Source organism: Capsicum annuum, chromosome 5 (genome assembly GCF_002878395.1).
Source record: "Capsicum annuum cultivar UCD-10X-F1 chromosome 5, UCD10Xv1.1, whole genome shotgun sequence".
Lineage (NCBI taxonomy): Eukaryota > Viridiplantae > Streptophyta > Magnoliopsida > Solanales > Solanaceae > Capsicum > Capsicum annuum.
Genome location: NC_061115.1, coordinates 31,142,282 through 31,155,951, shown reverse-complemented (window position 1 = coordinate 31,155,951; position 13,670 = coordinate 31,142,282). Strand labels below are relative to the sequence as shown.

The following is a 13,670-nucleotide window of genomic DNA, read 5'->3' as shown; positions in this document are numbered from 1 at the left end:
TAAAAATTATAGTCAATATTATAAATTTAATGGTATAATAATTTGAGGAAATAAGTGAAAAAACGATTTTATCTATTGTAGAATCTTTTAATGTAGCGCAAAAAATTCAAATCTTTTTAAGGATCTTCACACTTTTAATATATTATAGATTATACATGATTAAATTATAGTTCAAAAAAATTTATCCTCAAATATTCACTAATTAGAAAAAAGGTTCTGAAATAGATATAATTAGTGCAAAAACTTGATATCAGACTGCACGCAAGTGAGGAAAAAAGCAAAATGGTTCGATGGACCCTTATACTACGTCTGTTTTGTAATGTAGATACTTCTACTTACATGTTTGTCATCTGGACCCTTGAACTCACTAAAAAATAATATTTTAAACTCATATTTCAGTGTGTGTAATACAACCGCCTCCACATCAGCTTTTACGTCATTTTTAAATAATTATATTAAATTTCACGTCATTTTTTAATGCCACATAATAAATTAAATATTAAAATAGAGATAAAAATATAAAATAAAAACAAAATCTCACTTTGCAAACTCTCACTCTTTTCCCTCTTCAGTTTTTGCTCTTCACTATTTCCCTTTCAGTTTTTATACCCTCACATTTACTATCAATGGCGTTTTCCACCGACGCATCGACATTTTCACCATCAAATCAGGATCCGCTATCTGCGATGGCGACGAAAATGATTGTTAACGACGAAGAATCATTGCAGGCAAATAGTACTCTGTACTAACAAATTCAAGTCGAAGGTGAAATTAAGATTGATCATGTTGAGATCTGATCAGATATACTGAATTTTGTATGTTTTTCAGTTTATTTGTGTTAAATTTGATGTTTTATGAGGGGTTTTTTGAGTTTATATAATTGAAAAAAAAAAAATTTGGATGAAAATTGAAGTTGGGTTTTGATTGAATTTGGTGGATTTTATTTATTTTTCAGTGAATTTTGATGTTTTATGACAGATTTTTGAGCTGATATAACTAAAAAGATTAAATTTTGAATAAAAATTGGGTCGTCATCATCGTCGGCTGCTGTGGTGATGGTCTCTACATGAATAGGGGTCTAAGTCCGACTCGAATATCACCAGCAGTAATCGAAATCGAAGCAAAAGAACCAATAAGGAAGGAAAGAGAGAGGCATAATGGGTTTGGATTGGAGGAGGAATCCAAATTTGACATCTTCGTCTAAGAACTCCATTGATGACAAGCTTGAAGGACTAATTATGGAGGGGATGGCGCAGGGGGTCCTTTTTTTTTTTTTTAAAAAAAAAAAAACTATTTTAATGTAAAAAATGATGCCCGCTCACATCCCAGGCGCGTGCCTACACGTGTTTTGTCTTACTCAACCTTTTTAATGCCACATAAGTTCGGTCAACGGTCAAAGAGTTTAAAATATTATTTTTTAGTGGGTTCAAGGGTCTAGATGACAAACATGCAAGTAGGAATATTCACATTATAAAACAGACACAGTACGAGGGTCCATCGAGCTATTTTGTTGAGGAAAAAAGAAAGGTACTCCTTCTGTTGTATTTTATTTTATGCGCTACACTTTGATTGAATATAAAGTTTAAAAAATAAATTAAAAAAATTAAAATAAATTTTAAAAAAAGTAATTTCTTTTTAAATGAAAAAAATATTATTTTTTTAATAGATGTGTCAAGTTAAAATCAGATATATATACCGAACAAAATTGCAACGTGGGAAGCAGCCAGATGCTCAACATGTACTGACGGCCGCCGACCAATCTTAATCTCCTTACATGCCGTCTCAGCCACGTCAAAGTTTCCGGCCAATCATCCTCTACATTTTTTCTAAATAAATTGATGTTTCCATCTTATATTACAACTTTAATTTTTTGGAGTAATAAAATTATTGTGTTGGGAAGGTCATGCGTTTAAATAATAAATGTAAAATTATAAAATAAGATTATAATTTTTTATTTTATTTTTTTGCATCATGTATATACTTAATAAAAATTTAGTACATCAAATTTTTCTTTTAAATTTCTTAAAATATTTTGATTATCTAATTAGCATTAAGGATCTTTCAAAATTATCTCTTTATTTTTGTAAAATAGAATTATCGCTACTTTCGGTTTTATCTGTTTTCAATCTCCACCTATAAAAAGTTTACTCCATTTCATTTACTTGATCCCTTTATAAAATTTATTTATTTTAATTTATCTGTTTAATTTATAAAATTTAAAAAAATTATTATATTTTTTAATATATTTATATCATTTAATGATATATAAATTACTTATAGTCAAATAAAATTTTTAAAACATGACGATTCTGGAGAAATTTATGTCACAATTCGTTTTTGCATCAATTTTATCATCGAATGTTTCCTAAATTTCTTTTTAAAAAAATTTGATAAAGAAAAATGGTTAGCTATTAAAATCTGAATTTTCAGCCGTCTGCAGTCTATATTTTAATTTTTTTAAGAGTTGAATTAGTCAAAAGAAGTTGAAAAGAGCCGTCTTAATTAAGATAATCATCAAAGCAAGAAGCAATGAGCTACCTAATTAGTGCTTATTATATCAAATATAATTATCCAACTCCACATGATTAAAAATCTAAAAAGTGATTATGTATGCCAACATGCCTTTTTTTTAACAATATTGGAGGGTCCTACTCATATATTAGCCAAGTCAAAAGCAATGCGTGTAACAATACAATAATTCTAGTGCCTTATACTGAAAAGTAAATTAATTTACATGTGGATGTTTTAATCTCTCACGCTTTGAGCAAAATGTTTTTGGAATAGTAAATAAAGATGCCATTTGACATATATCTTACCGGAGAATTATTAATTTCCTATTACCAAAATATATTGGGATTCACAATATCTCATATGGTGTATTATATTGTTCTGGCATGTTTCGATCAGTTTTTCGTGGATTTATTTTTTTATCTCTATTATTTACTATATTACATCTTAATTATTTTGTGATTTATTATATTATTTCTAATTAATTATTACAAGTCATTTATATATTGAATTAATAATATTTTTTATTATATTATCCCTAATTAATTATTATAAGTTATTTATGTATTAAAAAATTAATAATATTTTATTCAAAAATTAAATTACTATATTACCCTCTATCATTTAGTAAATTACCTCTAATTGCTCCGTAATTTACTATATTATTCCTAATTAATTATTATAAGTCATTTATATATTAGAATTAATAATATTTTTTTATTATATTATTCCTAATTAATTACTATCAATTATTTACATATTAGAATTAATAATATTTAATTAAAAAATAGATATTTATGATGTTTGTTTCAGCTGCTTTAACCGTGATTTTTACTATATCATCCCTAATTAATTATTATAAGTCATTTATGTATTAAAATATTAATAATATTTAATTAAAAAAATAGATGACATGTCTGCCTGCACTGGTTTCGACCAGTGCTTCGTCATTTACTATATTATCCCTAATTGTTCCCTGATTTACTATATTACCCCTAATTAATTATTATAAGTCATATATATATATATATATTTTAGAATTGATAACTTTTTTTATTATACTACCCCTAATTAATTATTATAAGTCATTTATATATTAGAATTAATATATTTAATTAAAAACTAGAAATTTATGACGTTTGTTTCAGTTGCTTTAATCGTGATTTTACTATATCATTCCTAATTAATTATTATAAGTCATTTATGTTTTAAAAAATTAATAATATTTAATTAAAAATAGATGACACGTATGCCTATATTACCCCTAATTGCTCCATAATTTACTATATTATCTCTAATTAATTATTATAAATCATTTATATATTAGAATTAATAATATTTTTTTACTATATTATCCCTAATTAATTATTATAAGTCATTTGGTTTCGACCACTGCTTCGTCATTTACTATAGTACCCTTAATTGCTACATGATTTATATATTACCCCTAATTAATTATTATAAGTCATTGATATATTAGAATTAATAATATTTTTTATTATATTACCCTAATTAATTATTATAGGTCATTTATATATTAAAATTAATAATATTTAATTAAAAAATAGATATTTATGACGTTTGTTTCAACTGCTTTAACTGTGATTTTACTATATCATCCCTAATTAATTATTATAAGTCATTTATATATTAAAAAATTAATAATACTTAATTAAAAAATAGATGACATGTCTACCTATATTACCCCTAATTGCTCCGTGATTTACTATATTACCCTAATTAATTATTATAAGTCATTTATATATAAGAATTAATAATATTTAATATAAAAAAATAGATATTTATGGCGTTTGTTTCAGCTTCTTTAACCGTGATTTTACTATATCATCCCTAATTAATTATTATAAGTCATTTATGTATTAAAAAATTAATAATATTTAATTAAAAAATAGATGACATGTCTGCCTATATTACCCCTAATTGCTCTGTGATTTACTATATTACCCCTAATTAATTATTATAAGTTATTTATATATCAGAATTAATAATATTTAATTAAATCAATGTATATTTTATTTATATCTCATCAATATTAAATTTTAGTGCTAAAAAATATTTATAATATTGGACCCGTGATGATACGGACCATGCACCTCTAGTCGTTACATAAATTAGACATTTAGCAAGTTAAAGAACAAATATAGCTGTCATATAAAAGGTAACTTAAAGCATAGAATATGATTATTATATTAGATAATACGTAAATATTAAATAATTAAAAAATAATAATAATTACGGCATAATCACACCAAATTGCCATTACAAAATGAAATTTTCTAACAGAAATTTTCATCATTATATACTAAAAATTTAACGATATAATATTATAAAATTTAAATAACAATTAATATTTTATAAACTCAAACGGACAAGATCCAATTCATATTTGATAAAAATTGAAAATTAATTCGAAAAGTCAAAAATACTTTAGTATATATTTACAGCACTATTATGAACCTTCCACTAATCAATCATTTTTATCATTTTCTCTGTATAAACAACCAAATAAGAACCATACACGTCGGTTGAACAAAACAGCCACGTGTCGTCCGGCCGGCTATCTACCTTCAACAAACTTAACCGCTTTAACATTTCCATCTGAGCCACGTCATAATTTTCTGCCTTAATATGATAGTGACGTGGCATCTTTTTATGAAAATTATTGTAAGTTTCGTAATTTGCCAAAATATCTCATGTGCCAGCGAAGGGGCAAAAGGGCCGGCAAAATATCTCATGTCAAAAGAATATCTTATTATGTACCAACTAAATGAGCTTGAAATATTGCATGTTCCATTCACACGTGTTAAAGTTTGAGTATAAAGTTTATTGATTTGAAATTTTAATTTTGTTAAATTATTAAATTTAAATTAATTATTTAATATATATTTAATAACTTTTAAATAAATATTGAGTGTGAATCAAAATTTACCAAGTTCGATTGAATTCATACAGGACATTTTAATTTCACTGTTTGATATCTATATTTGGGCAGTCTAGTTTTAACTAAAATACGTGTGTATTAAGTGGGATGAATATTTTTATGTTTTATTAATCAAAATTTTTAAAATATTTTTCTTTAATAAAATATATTTCTTAGAAAGGAGAGAAGTGATTTTTCTAACAAAAATAAAGAAAAAAAAAATTATAAATGACATTCCGCATTGATTATGTCCTTCCACCTTCCAATTCCACATTGTAATTCTCTCCTCTATTCCCCTTCCCCTACCCCAATTTAAGAAAAAAAAAAATACTCATGGCCCACATCCACCACTTTATATCGTAATATCGATGTTTCTATTTATCAAGTTTATATATAATTTTTTTTTATAATAAATTTCTTCTTTGTATATATCGAACATTGGAAATAAACGTAAAACTCACTTGTTTTCTGAAAAGACATTTTTCATAAGGTAACAATTTCCTTTCCACCAAAAATCGAACACTACCACCCATTTTCCAATTGTTAGATTCTAGTAACTCACGTACCTAAATGATTTGTCCTCCATGCTACTATGTTTCAGTAATTCAACTAGTCTTTAATTTGAGGTGGACCTCTTAAAACAGTTTACGTAAATTCTACACATGAATAAAATTACTTTCTTCATATCAATTCAATCCATGTGATATACACAATTTCTTTAATGTTTTCCAAAAGAAAAAAGTGATAACTTTTTTATTTTTAAAAATAATTTAGCTATAACTTTTTAAAATTTTCGTCTTAGTAAAATACTTTGAAGTCATAAGATAAAAATAATAATAATAACATATACAGTATAATCGCATTAAATAAAATTTTAAAAGAATAAGATATATACAAATCTAACAATAGAGGTAGAGCGACTACTTCTCGTACACCTTTGATTTCAAGATAAAACCGTCTCTATAAAAATATTAAAAATAAAAGAAGTACCAGACGATACTAAAAATAATACGTAGATCATATTGGAATAATATTACAACAAAATATTATCATAATCAAACTACCCAAACAATAAATAGTAATGAAATCGAACAACAAAATATAAAGATAATACCATGATTATTAGTCATACAAATATGTACTCCCTCTGTTTCATAATAAATGAATTGTTGGATTTTAACACACAAATTAAGGAAAAGGCATTAAAGACATAAATTTAACATAACTTTTTATTTTTACCCCAAAAAAAGAAAAAACTGACTTTGTAATACTTTTTCAAAAGTTAATTGATTGTCAAATAATAAGGATAAATTTGGAAAAAAAATTCAAAGATTCACTTATTTTGAAACGCTAATAAATAACCCAACAATTCATTTATTATGAAACGGAAGGAGTATTAATTAAGGTTAAATAAAACTAATTAATTTATTTTAATTTGTTAGAGCCAATAAAAATAAAAGATTTAATATATTGAACAAGTGGAAGAGAATGAACTAACATATAATTGACAGCATCTACTCAATTTTAAACAGCATGTAATGTGGTATGTTGTAAATTGATTGTAAAGCATATCCATAGTAATTTTTTTTTTTAAAAAAAAAAACTTTTTCCCTTTTTTTTGAGTGGGAGATTTAGAAAAAATTTTAAAAGTAGCAATCTTGGTTTTATTTATTTATTTTGGTATGATATAGATCCCTTCATAGATACGGTTCACCAAAAAGTAGCCATCATGAAATTTCAAAACACAAATTTCCTTTTCACATTATTACATTTTTCATTTAGAACAGAAAATAGAAAAATCTAAAAAAACACAAGACTCGTGAACAAGCTATTAACCAACCATGTCATTTTCATCAACCTTTTCCTACCTATATAAATACAACCTCCATACACTTTCAATTTCTCAACCAACAACAAAGAACACATAAGAGAACATAAATTTCGTGCCCAAAATTATCTTTGATTTTTCTCTTTGATCCTTTTTGTTAGTAGTAAAGATGGAGCAAAAAAAAAGCAAAATCAACAACAAATTAGAAGATGGAGATATGGGTGTTATAATGCATAGTCAAGTTAGAAAAATAAGGCAAGAAATGGAGAAAATTAAGTATCCATCTTTGCAACAACCAGAGATGACTGAAAAACAGCAGCATAAAAGATCAAGATCACCGTTGGGATTAGCACATAGGCCTATTTCTGTTGGAAGTTAGATGATATGTTGTTACTGGGGTCGTGATGTTATGATTAGGATTCGTCCACCTTTAATGAGAAATTTAGAGCTCGAGTTTCTAGAAGTTATTTTGTTCGAAATCTTCAAAAATATCGATCCTTGCTGGAATTTTTGAAGAGTTCGACAACGTAGCTTAGAAGTTGTTTTTTTTACTTCATAGCTTTGTTTTTTTTTTTTTTTCTACTTCTATACTATAGATTTGTACATATAGGGATGTAGGATGTTATGAGAAGTTTTTGGTTTTGTGCTTGGTAATTTTGTCCTCTACCTCTCTGGCTACGTGTCTATTATCTTCGGATTTTGCAGAAATAGATTTATGCTTCGTTATTACAAGTCTCGTGTTTGGATTTTTAACTTTTCATCTGGTTGGTGTTTGTTATATACTATTTTAAATTTGTATACGATTCTATTAAAGATAATTTTATAATTAAATTTTAAAATTTCTAATTAAGGACTGCGAAAGAATACTTAGCACTCATTGCAATCTTTGTTTTTGGCTAACTGTTTCGCATCTCCAAACTTTGGATGATATGTGAGTCTTTTCATAAAATATGAAATTTATTATATATAATAAAAAGAAGTTATTTCCTACAGAAGAAAATATAATTTGATGAAAAAATCTCTTGCCGTGTATATAACGAACTCTTTTCAATTTTATAGTCTTTAAGTGTTATAAAGTTATAAAATATCTTGTTCATCAAATGATTTCGATAGATTTTTTTCTTTTTTAGGTTTGGGGGTTTGGGGGGTGGGTGGGGGTTTGCAAATATTGTTGGCGTGTTGATAAGAAACGATAAAGAGTCAAAATATCCTTAATTTAATTTCAAAGTATTTTTATTTAATTGTTAAGTCAAAAATATCTCTATCCATCTTTATGACTTAATTATATCCTTACAACTTACTAACAAACTTTCTTAACTCATACGTAAATAAAAATTATTTATTATGTTTCAATTTTCTAATGATTATAAATTAAATTAATTAAAATATTATTACTGTATTTTATAATCAAAATCGGATTAAACTAAAACTATCTCAACCATAAAAATGAACGTCAAGAGTATTTTTTGATTGTCGTTAATTACAGTTTCTTTTTGTTGTTAATTACAGTTTCTGTTTGTTGATGGGTTTGTTTATGGTATTAGTTTAGGAAAGTAGCATAGTTAAGCTTATAATTATAATAAATAGTAACGCTTTTATAAAATTACGGGTGTGTTTATGGTATTAGTTTAGAAAAAATTACAAAAAATAACATACTTTTACAAAATTACAATTTATAATAAAAGTAGCATTGTTTTGCCTAAGCGTCTGTTTTACTCTCACTTTATTTTTTTCTATTTTAACTCCACTATTTCACTTCTCCCAATATCTTTTATCCCTTTTTTCATCCTTTTTTTTTTTTTATCATTTTGTTTTTTTATTTTAATTTTTTTTCCACTTTTTTTTCTCTTTTCTTTTTCTCTTTTTTTTTTTTTTCCTTTTTTCCTTTTGTTTTTTTTTCCTTTCTCATATTTGAAGATGATTAATTATCTTCATGATTTTCAAAAATTCGAAATAAAAAATCATTATTGTTTTTTCTCTCTTTCACTCTCTTATATCTCTAACCTTTTTTCTTGTTATTTTTTTTTCATTTTATTTTTTATTTTAAATTTTTTTAAATTTTTCTTTCCACTTTATTTTCTCTTTTTCATTTTCTTTTTTTTCCCTTTCTAATATCTTTTTTCCTTTTCCTATTTTTGTTTTCTTCTTCTTTTTTCATATTTTTTTTGTTTTTTTCTTTTATTTTTACACTTCTATTTCTAGCTTCTATTTCTCTTTCTTTTCTTTTTTTCCTTTTCACTTCTTTTTTTTTGTTTTCAATTTTTTTTTTTTACTCTTCTATCTCTAACTTTTATTTTTAAAAGACAAATATGTATATCACATGCATATATTCAAAAAATATACAAAATACATAACCACAAAATATACATATACATCTGCATATGTATTTATAGAAATACATATCTCACTCATATGTATATATAAACATATAAGACACAAAATCTCTATAACAAAAAAGACAACTATATCCATATACATGTAGGTAATCAACAAACATATGATACACATTTTAAACAGTAAAAAATACAAATAAATACATATGTTACCATCTAGAATAACATAACATAGTTCTAAGACAAAATCAAATAACACACAAATATATATATAGATATGTATTTATATATACAAAATAAAAATATGTGCACATGCCCCAAAAAAATTTATAATACATTTGTGACATAATACATCTGCCTAATTGTGCTTGAACGACACATTTCTTCTTATTCATGTAGACACCACAAATATTCTTATGACAAAAAATCGTGTACTGCTCCTTTGATAACATCACCTTAATACGTTCTTCAATAGCATTGATTGCGTGACATAAAAGGACAACTATATACATATACATATAGATAATCAAAAAACACATGATATATTTTAAACAGTAAAAAGTTACAAACAAATACATATGTTACCATCTAGAATAACATGAAACAGTTCTAAGACAAATTCAACATTGTACAAATATATATATAGATATGCATTTATATATACAAAATACAAATACGTGCACATATCCCCAAAAAATTTATAATACATTTGTGGCATAATACATCTGCCTAATTGTGCTTGAATTACAAATTTCTTCTTGTTCATGTAGACACCACAAATATTCTTATGTCAAAAAATCATGTACTGCTCCTTTGATAACATCACCATAATACGCTCTTCAATATCATTGATTGTGTGACATCCTATATATGGTGCAAACTTTGGAAGTACTCTTGCCATGGATATATAATCACGCAACACTTATAGAACAAAATAATGACATAAATCTATATTACATGTACTTTTCACAAAAACATAATACAAATACATAGTATGCATGTGTTTTCTTTTATATAATATATGTTACATTACAAAAAAATACATATAACTCTACATATGTATTTACAGAATACATGTCTGATCCATATGTATATTACTATACAAAAAATACAAATATGACTCTTATATGTATTTACGAAATACATATCATATTCATATTAAACAGTAACAAACATAACTACATCTTCATATGTATTTGCAAAATACAAAGGTGACTCATATAAAACAAGAATATACATATAAATTAGGTTTGTATTCTGTAAATACATATGTAGAGCTATATATATTTTGTACGGTGTTGAATTTATCTTTGAACTGTTCTATGTCATTTTAGAGGGTAACTATGTATTTATTTGTATTTTTTACTGTTTAACATATGTATCATTTATCTTTTGGTTATGTATTTAGTTGTCATTTTTGTATATACAAATGCATATTCATATGTATTTTTGTACGATGTTGGATTTGTCTTTGAATTGTTCTATGTCATTTTAGGGGTAACATATATACTTATTTGTATTTTTTACTGTTTAAAATATGTATCATCTATTTTTTGATTACCTATATGTATATGTATATAGCTGTCCTTTTTGTTATAGAGATTTTGTATCTTATATGTTTATATATACATATGAGTCAGATATATACTTTTGTAAATATATATGCATATACATATATATATGTGTGTGTGTGTTTTGTACTGTAAATACATATGCAGATCTGTATGTCAATTTATTTTGTATATTTTTTGAATATGTATATGTGATATAGATATTTATTTTTTAAAAATAAAATATAAAAAAAGAAAAGGAAAAAAAAAAAGAATAAAAAAAAAAAAACGAAAAAAAAAAAAAAAATAAGAAGAAAATGAAAATAGGAAAAAAAAATATGAGAAAGAAAAAAATAAGAAAAGATAAAGATAAAAATAAAGAAAAAAAAAGGAAAAAAAAAGAGTAATAAAAGAGAGAAAATAAAGTGGAAAGAAAAAAAATCAAAATAAAAAATAAAACGCTAAAAAAAATTAACAAGAAAAAAAAGTTAGAGATATAAGAGAGTGAAAGAGAGAAAAAATAGTAATGCTGCTTTATTTTGAATTTTTGAAGATCATGAAGATAATAATCTTTTAGATTTGAGTTTGATTTGGAAAAGAAACGTACTAATTGAAATAAGAGTAATTTATGAAAAAAGAATCTACTGCAGTAATTTATGAAAAAAGAATTTACTGCTTCCTTACTTAACTCGATTGATTTGAGTAAAACAAGAATAATAAATCTTGTTGTATAAAAAAGAAATATGTTGTTTCTTTATTTAACTCAATTGATTTGGGTGAAAGAGGGACAATAAATTTGTTGTATATGTATTTTAGTAGCAACACTTGTATAAAATACAAAGTGCTATTTTTCAAAATTACGAAACAGTTGTTATAAAAGTTTTAATTATAACTATAAGTTTGCTACTTATGAAAAATTCTCAGTTGTTTGTTGGACCAAAAAAATAATTGAAAAAGGATATCCATAGTGAAATTACTAGTTAATGGAAGAATTATTAGGATTTTTGCCCTGATTTTCTTACCAAAATTAAGTTTTACCTTTTTTAGTAAGAAAAATAAAAGTAATACCATAATTACTTTTACTTTTCCTAAAAGAAAAATATAAAACTTTTTCATATTTGACAAACCTCTTTCTTGGGAGAAAGGTTTTGAAACTTTATAAATAGAAGAACCCTTCTCATATCAAAACACGATATCATCCACAATGTAGTATTTAAAGAGTTTTGTTTAAGAGGGAGATTTTCTCCCAATAGTTTATAATTTTCATATTTCTTTAATATTGGTTTCTTGTGTCGCCAGTTGGCCAAATTATATCCAATAATATATTTTTTAGTATATTTTTATTTGTCATCTGAATTATCACCACGATGGTTTGCAAAATATAAGTTTCCGCCTGACGCCCTCTATTGAACCCAACAAGTGGTATCAGAGCTTATGGTTCAAAGATCCGATGGTTCGATTTTGAGGATAATTTAAGATCAAAGTTGCAACCAACTTTATGATAATGAAGATATATGCCCAAAAAAGCTACATGTGGAGAAAAATTTTAAATAAATGTTCAATAATCCTGCTGCTAATCCATTTTTAAAACCAAAATCAATTTTCAACTCATGTTTATGGGCTTTAATTTTCAAACCATACTTGCTTTAACGCTTGAGTTCAATTCAACTCGTGCATTTATTTTTAACGCATGAGCTCCACTCTTAACTTGTGCTCACTTTCAATGCACAAGGCTCCACTTTCAATCCTATGCACTTATAATACAGGGCTCTAATAATATCAACCTATGTTTTTATTTTTAATGCACAGGGATTCAATTTTTAACCCTTATCAACTCTTAATCATGGTAAGAACAGTGATATATGAAGATCGTGCGAAGTAGGAAGAACAAGATCATATTATTTTGCCAAAAAATCAAGCCAAAAAGAGGAGATTTGTTAGGATTTTCTCCCTGATTTTTTTACCCAAATTAAGTTTTACTTTTTTCTTGTAAGGAAAATAAAAGTAATACCATAGTTACTTTTACTTTTTCGAAAAGAAAAATATAAATTTTTTCTATATCTGGCAAATCTCTTTCTTAGGGGAAAAGTTTTGGAACTCTAGAGGACTTGACATTGATTGTTGATGTTTGGGGATTAGATGATGGTTTTTGACCCATAAAATGGCATGTTTATACCCCTTTTGACTCTTATTTCTTTCCCTCTCAAGTTTAGATTAGTTATAGCATGGATATAATATAATTCTATATTTGGAATATAGTTTTAGCTTTTGAAGCATGATTTTTATATTTAGCCTTATTGGGCTATTGTGGAAGTCTTCGAATCGTAAGTTGCATAGAGTTGACTTGTGTACCCTTATTTCTAGTCAAAGTTGCTATATTAGGCTTGAATATGGCTTACTTGACATCTAGAAGATGAACTAGATACCTTAGCCTAGTTTGGGACATAGTATGCCTAATTATGGAAATTATGGATTAGGAGTGGGATTTTTCGACCCACTTAGGCTTAAGC

The 13,670-nt window shown here is 25.5% G+C and overlaps 1 pseudogene; it reads left to right on the top strand.

The window, feature by feature from the left end:
- Positions 1–626: 626 nt before the first annotated feature.
- Positions 627–13,670, top strand: part of LOC107871742 — a 59,993-nt pseudogene continuing 46,949 nt past the window's right edge.